The sequence below is a fragment of the Rhinopithecus bieti genome, unplaced genomic scaffold (genome assembly GCF_001698545.2).
Source record: "Rhinopithecus bieti isolate Rb0 unplaced genomic scaffold, ASM169854v2 scaffold_31787, whole genome shotgun sequence".
NCBI lineage: Eukaryota > Metazoa > Chordata > Mammalia > Primates > Cercopithecidae > Rhinopithecus > Rhinopithecus bieti.
Window position 1 is genome coordinate 5,040,241 of NW_016814655.1, and position 5,839 is coordinate 5,046,079.

At 50.9% G+C, this 5,839-nt stretch overlaps 1 protein-coding gene across 1 annotated transcript in view; it reads left to right on the forward strand.

Annotated features, from left to right (window-relative positions):
- Positions 1-271: 271 nt before the first annotated feature.
- CUEDC2 (CUE domain containing 2) overlaps positions 272-5,839 on the forward strand; it is a 23,054-nt gene continuing 17,486 nt past the window's right edge. The window contains exon 1 of the mRNA XM_017851707.1: positions 272-407. The gene's annotated coding sequence lies outside the window, so the exon portion shown is untranslated. The remainder of the gene's footprint in view (positions 408-5,839) is intronic.

Below are 5,839 nucleotides of genomic sequence, written 5' to 3' on the forward strand. Positions count from 1 at the left end.
GAGGAGGAGGAGGAGGAGGAGGAGGAGGAGGAATAAGAACAAAAAGAAAGGCGGAGAGAGAGGAGAAAGAGAAAGAAAGAGAAAGGTCTCTGATGGATGAGAAGGAACAAGGCGGGGATGCAGTCCTACCCACTTCGACTCCACCCCCTTGCAAGATCTTCACTTCTAACGCCTCCCTACGCGCAACAAAACTGGCCGCCGCGGGAGCCCGTCGATAGCCCTGGGACGCTTGAGAATTAGAGCAGAAGCTCCGCCCTGTTGTGGGCAATACGCCCTTCTCAAACATGGCCGCCACGGCGCCTCTGGAAGGGAACCGCTCTGGGCCCCGCCTTTGATCTCGTTGGTGGGGCTGGGGGATGAGAGCTGCACCGCGCGGGACAAGTCGCCGGCGGCGCCCGACGGAGCAGGTGATTTCCCCTCCTGCCCCCGGCCCAGGGCTAGGAGAGTCGCGGAGAGCGCTGACCCAGGGTACCCGTCCGGTGTGTTCCCCCACGGTACCCCCCCGGGGCCCGCCGGACCCCCATCTCTGATTCTCGCCGTGGCCTGTATCAAGGCACAACCAGTTACCTCAGGCCTGCCTCGTCATGTGTCCTCCAAGGCCACAGCCGCATCCCTGTGCCCTCGGGCGCACTATTCTGGACGCTTACGGGTGTCCCGCTAGCGGGTTTAGGGAGCTGCTGCTTCAGGGGTCGTCCGTCATCGCGGTCCCACTTCCTGTGCTCGCCCTCCCTGTTTGTGTTCCCGCCTGACTTAGGATGTAGGGATCCCTTGTTCTCCTCAATGTCCTTGGTGCCTCTAAGGTCTGATTTGGGAATCAGGGGACAATTATATCCTCTGGGGCCTGCGTTATGGGTCCAGGGCCTCAAGAACCGGGCTTCACAGGGGCTGGGAGAAGCATTGAAGACCTCCATGCTAGACCCCTTGGTGCCTCCCTGAGAAGTTCGCTAGGACTCCTTTCACACTAGCTCCCAGGATTCCTCCTCCCACATGGCCTGCTCTCCCTCCACTTTAAGCACCTCCCCACCCCAAGGGAGCAGCATAGTACTTCTTACCCCAGTCTCACTTACATTTGTCCACAGTGTCTCTACCTAGCATCTGGAGGGTTCAGGCCTGTGCTTCTCTTGGGAAGCTCCCAGGTCAGCTGGAAGCAGTGAAAATGGGGTAGTTAGGGTTGGCTGCAGAAAGGAAGTGAGTCCTGCAGAATGAGGTTTGGAGAGGCAGAGGCAAAGATGCTCTGAGCTGGGAGAATGGTGTGAGCAAAGATTCTGAAATAAGCAATATAGCCAGCGAGGCAGGAGAGGAGGTTCCGAATATAGGATGGGGCCACACAGTTTGCATCGTGAGAGATGACGTAGTGCGGTGGTTAACAGTGAGGGTTCTGGAGCCAGACAACCTGGGTGTAAATCTGCCATTAACTTGCCCTGTGACCTTGGGCAAGTGACTTAACCTCACAGTGCCTTCATTTTCTTTCGGGTAAAATGGGGATAATACGGCCGGGCGCGGTGGCTCATGCCTGTAATCCCAGCACTTTGGGAGGCCGAGGTGGGCGGATTGCCTGAGGTCAGGGGGTCGAGACCAGTCTGGCCAACATGGTGAAACCCCGTCTCTACAAAAAATACAAAAAAAATTAGCCAGGCATGGTGGCATGCGACTGTAATCCCAGCTACTCGGGAGGCTGAGGCAGGGGCATTGCTTGAACCAGGGAGGTGGAGATTGCAGTGAGACAAGATCACGCCACTGCACTCCAGCCTGGATGGCAGAGCGAGACTCCGTCTCAAATAAATAAACAAACAAACAAATAAATAAAATAAAACGTATCTACGTTTAGAGTTATTGTAAGGATTAGGTAAGTTAATACATGTAAAAGTGCTTAGGACAATGCCTGGTAAGCAGAGGCAATAAATGCTAATATTACCATCATCAGAGGCATTTAGGCAGGACTCATGACAGGATGACAGTCACATTTAGTAGACACCGTCAACCTATGATCCCTAATTTGGGGCCCCCTAGAAGTAATGGGGTTCTGTGGGCTACATCTGGAATTTGAAATGTCTCATGGAAATCATGTTCTTACCCTGGAGAAGGCTGGCTGCTTAGGTGCTAATTAGGAAACCAGTCTGGCAGACCAGGTCTTCCCCAACGCAGGGGCTATGCTGAGAGAAGTATTAGGAGCCCCTGAGCAGGAAGGATGTGCTGAGGAAGGCTAGTGGGAATGGGCAAGGGTAAAAGAGCTTACTTAGAAGCCTGGGTGAAGTTTGGGTGGACCAAGAACAGGAGGAGGGAGGGAGGATGTTCCCTTTGAAGACAAACTAGAGAAAAGCTTAGGGGAGCAAGTCTTTTTATTTGAGGACAGGGAAGAGTTTCCTAAAATTCCCTGGCCCCCAGGCCTTGGCTAAAAACCCAGAAGCATGAGACACATCCCTGAGAAGCTTCTTCCCTAGAAACTGGGCTTTCAGGCCGGGCCTGGTGGCTCATGCCTGTAATCCCAGCACTTTGGGAGGCCGAGGTGGGCAGATCACTGGAGGTCAGGAGTTTGAGACCAGCCTGACCAACATGGAGAAACCGCGTCTCTACTAAAAATACAAAATTAGCCAAGCATGGTGGTGCATGCCAGTAATCCCAGGTACTCAGGAGGCTGAGGCAGGAAAATCACTTGAACCCAGGAGGCGTAGGTTGCGGTAAGCAGAGATCACGCCATTGCACTCTAGTCTGGGCAACAAGAGTGAAACTCTCTGTCTCAAAAAAAAAAGGAAAGAAAAAAAAGAAACTGGGCTTTCAGCCCGGTGTGGTGGCTCACGCCTGTAATTCCAGCACTTTCGGAGGCTGAGGTGGGAAGATCACCTGAGGTCAGGAGTTCAAGACCAGCCTGACCAACATGGTGAAAACCCATCTCTACTAAAAATACAAAAAATTAGCTGGGCGTTGTGGCGGGCACCTGTAATCCCAGCTACTCAGGAGGCTGAGGCAGGAGAATTGCTTGAACCTCCCAGGTTCACACCATTGCACTCCAGCCTGGGCAACAGAAGCGAACCTGCNGAGCCACTAAGTCCAGCCTATTTTTTTAAGACAGAGTCTCTGCCACCCAGGCTGGGGTGCGGAGGTGCAATCTTGGCTCACTGCAACCTCCACCTCCCAGGTTCAAGCAACTCTCCTGCCTCAGCCTCCCCAGTAGCTGAGATTACAGGCCCACACCACCATGCCTGGCTAATTTTGTATTTTAGTAGACTGGGTTTTGCTATGCTGGCCAGGCTGGTCTCGAACTCCTGACCTCAGGTAATCCACCCGCCTTGGCCTCCCAAAGTGCTGGGATTACAGGCGTAAGCCACTGTGCCCAGCCAATTTTGTATTTTAGTAGTGACGGGGTTTCACCATGTTGGTCAGGCTGGTCTCAAACTCCTGACCTCAAGTCAGGCCTGCCTTGGCCTCCCAAAGTGCAGGGATTACAGGCGAGAGCCACCGTGCCCAGCCTTGTTTTAATTTTTTGTAGAGACAGGGTCTAGGAGATGTTGCTAGGGTGGTCTTAAAGGATCCTCCCATTTCAGCCTCCTAAAGCATTGTGATAACACGTATGAGTCATCGTACTGGGACCCAGCCAATGAGCTTTATTTTTTTTTTAATCCCCTTGAGACGGTTTCACTCTGTTGCCCAAGGCTGGAGTGCAATGGCAGAATCATGGCTCACTGCAGCCTCAACCTTTTGGGCTCAATCGATCCTCCCACCTCAGCTTCCCTGGTAGCTATGACTACAGGCGTGTGCCACTACACCCAGCTAAGTTTTATATTTTAGTAGAGACAGGGTTTCGCCATGTTGCCCAGCCTGGTCTCAAAGGAACTCCTTGACTCAAGTGATCCACTTGCTTTGGACTCCCAAAGTGCTGGGATTACAGGCGTAAGCCACTGCACTTGGCCAGTGAGGTTTTTTTTTTGTTTTGTTTTGTTTTGTTTTGTTTTGAGACAGAGTCTCTCTCTGTTGCCCAGGCTGGAGTGCAGTGGCGTGATCTTGGTTCACTGCAACCTCTGCCTCCTGGGTTCAAGCAATTCTGCTGCCTCAGCCTCCCAAGTAGCTGGGACTACAGGCGTGCACTGGCACTACTGGCTCATTTTGTGTTTTAGTAGAGACAGGGTTTCGCCTTGTTGGCCAGGATGGTCTTGATCTCCTGACCTCATGCCCCGCCCGCCTCAGCCTCCCAAAGTACTGGGATTACAGGCGTGAGCCACCACGCCTGGCTGAGTTTATTTTTTAAACCTCTTTTTTACATAGTGCTAACATTTTAAACCTCTTTTTTACATAGTGCTAACATTACTTTTCAAAATTATTTATTTATTTTATTTATTTATTTTGAGACAGGTCTTGCTCTGTAGTCCAGGTTCAAGTGCAGTGATGCAATTACTGCTCCCTGTAGCCTCACACTCTTGGGCTCAAGTGATCCTTCTGCCTCAGGCTCCTGAATAGCTGGGAATACAAACCCTCACCAATGCACCTGGCTTTGATTTTACTTTTATTTTATTATTATTATTTTGAGACGTAGTCTCATTCTGTTGCCCAGGCTGGAGTGCAGTGGCATGATCTTGGCTCACTGCAACCTCTGCCTCCCAGGTACAAATGATTCTCTTGCCTCAGCCTCCCAGGTAGCTGGGATTACAGGCACCTGCCACCACTCCTGGCTAATTTTGTTTCTGTATTTTAGTAGAGCTGGGATTTCACCATGTTGGCTAGGCTGGTCTCGAACTCCTGACTTTAGGTCATCCGCCCACCTTGGCCTCCCAGATTGCTGAGATTAGAGGCATGAGCCACCGCACCCAGCCTGATTTTACTTTTAATGTTGGAGAATTGTGTGCATGCTGGTAAGCATTCTCAAATCCTGTTTTGAAACAACGCAGGCTTCAAATAAATCAGTCCCACTCCAGCATAAGATGTGTTGTGTATTCACTTCCCTGTCTGTCCTCTTGGGTCTTGAAGTCTCTCAATGTCCCCATCTCTGAGGATCTGCATTCTCTTAGTCATTGCTCCCTGGGGCATTCTCTGGAAGTGCCCCTGGACTGCACACAGTTTACCCCTAGCCCCAGCCCCAGTGAGGGAGGAGGGCCCCTGACTGCAGGCTTTTGAAGGAGGTGCTACCAGTCACTGAGTCCAGCATCCCATTTCACTCCAGGCCCTGTGGATGTGAGCCCTGGAGGAAGCACAGAGGTTTCCTTATTTTATCTTTTCTTTGAGGTTAACTTAGAAGCCCAGAACTCATAAAACATCTGGGCTGCCAGGGACCTTGTTGTTCATCTGGTTCGATCTCTTCAATTTACATTATGCTGGGAAACCAGAGCCATCGAGGAGTGTTCCACCCGAGCTCACACTGCAGGCAGGAATCCAGGACTCTCAGCTCCCAGCGGGGCCTGGGACTCCAAGCCCTGACCTGATGGCCTCCTACTCCTGGCCCTGCCCCAGCCTTACCTGTCACCCAATCCGTTTTGTCAGGAGCCCCTCAGTCAACAAGCCCTGACTGACCGATTTCAAGCCCTCCTCCACCCCGCAATGACCTTACCTTTGTCTGGCTCACATTCTACTCAAGGGAATAAAATAGGAATCATAACAACATCCCACACTTAAGAGAATTTGCTCTATGCCAGGTACCACGCTAAAGCCCTGAACAGAAACTATCAACACTTTTAATTTAATCTTCACAAAACCTTGATGTGGATATAATTATATTCCATGGATGTAATTATCATTCCCATTTGCAGATGAGGCCATTGAGGTTAACAACTACCCAAGAATGTCCTTGGGAAATTTGATTGTAATTTTCTTTTTTTTTTTTTTTTTTTTTTTTTTTTTTTTTTTTTTTTTT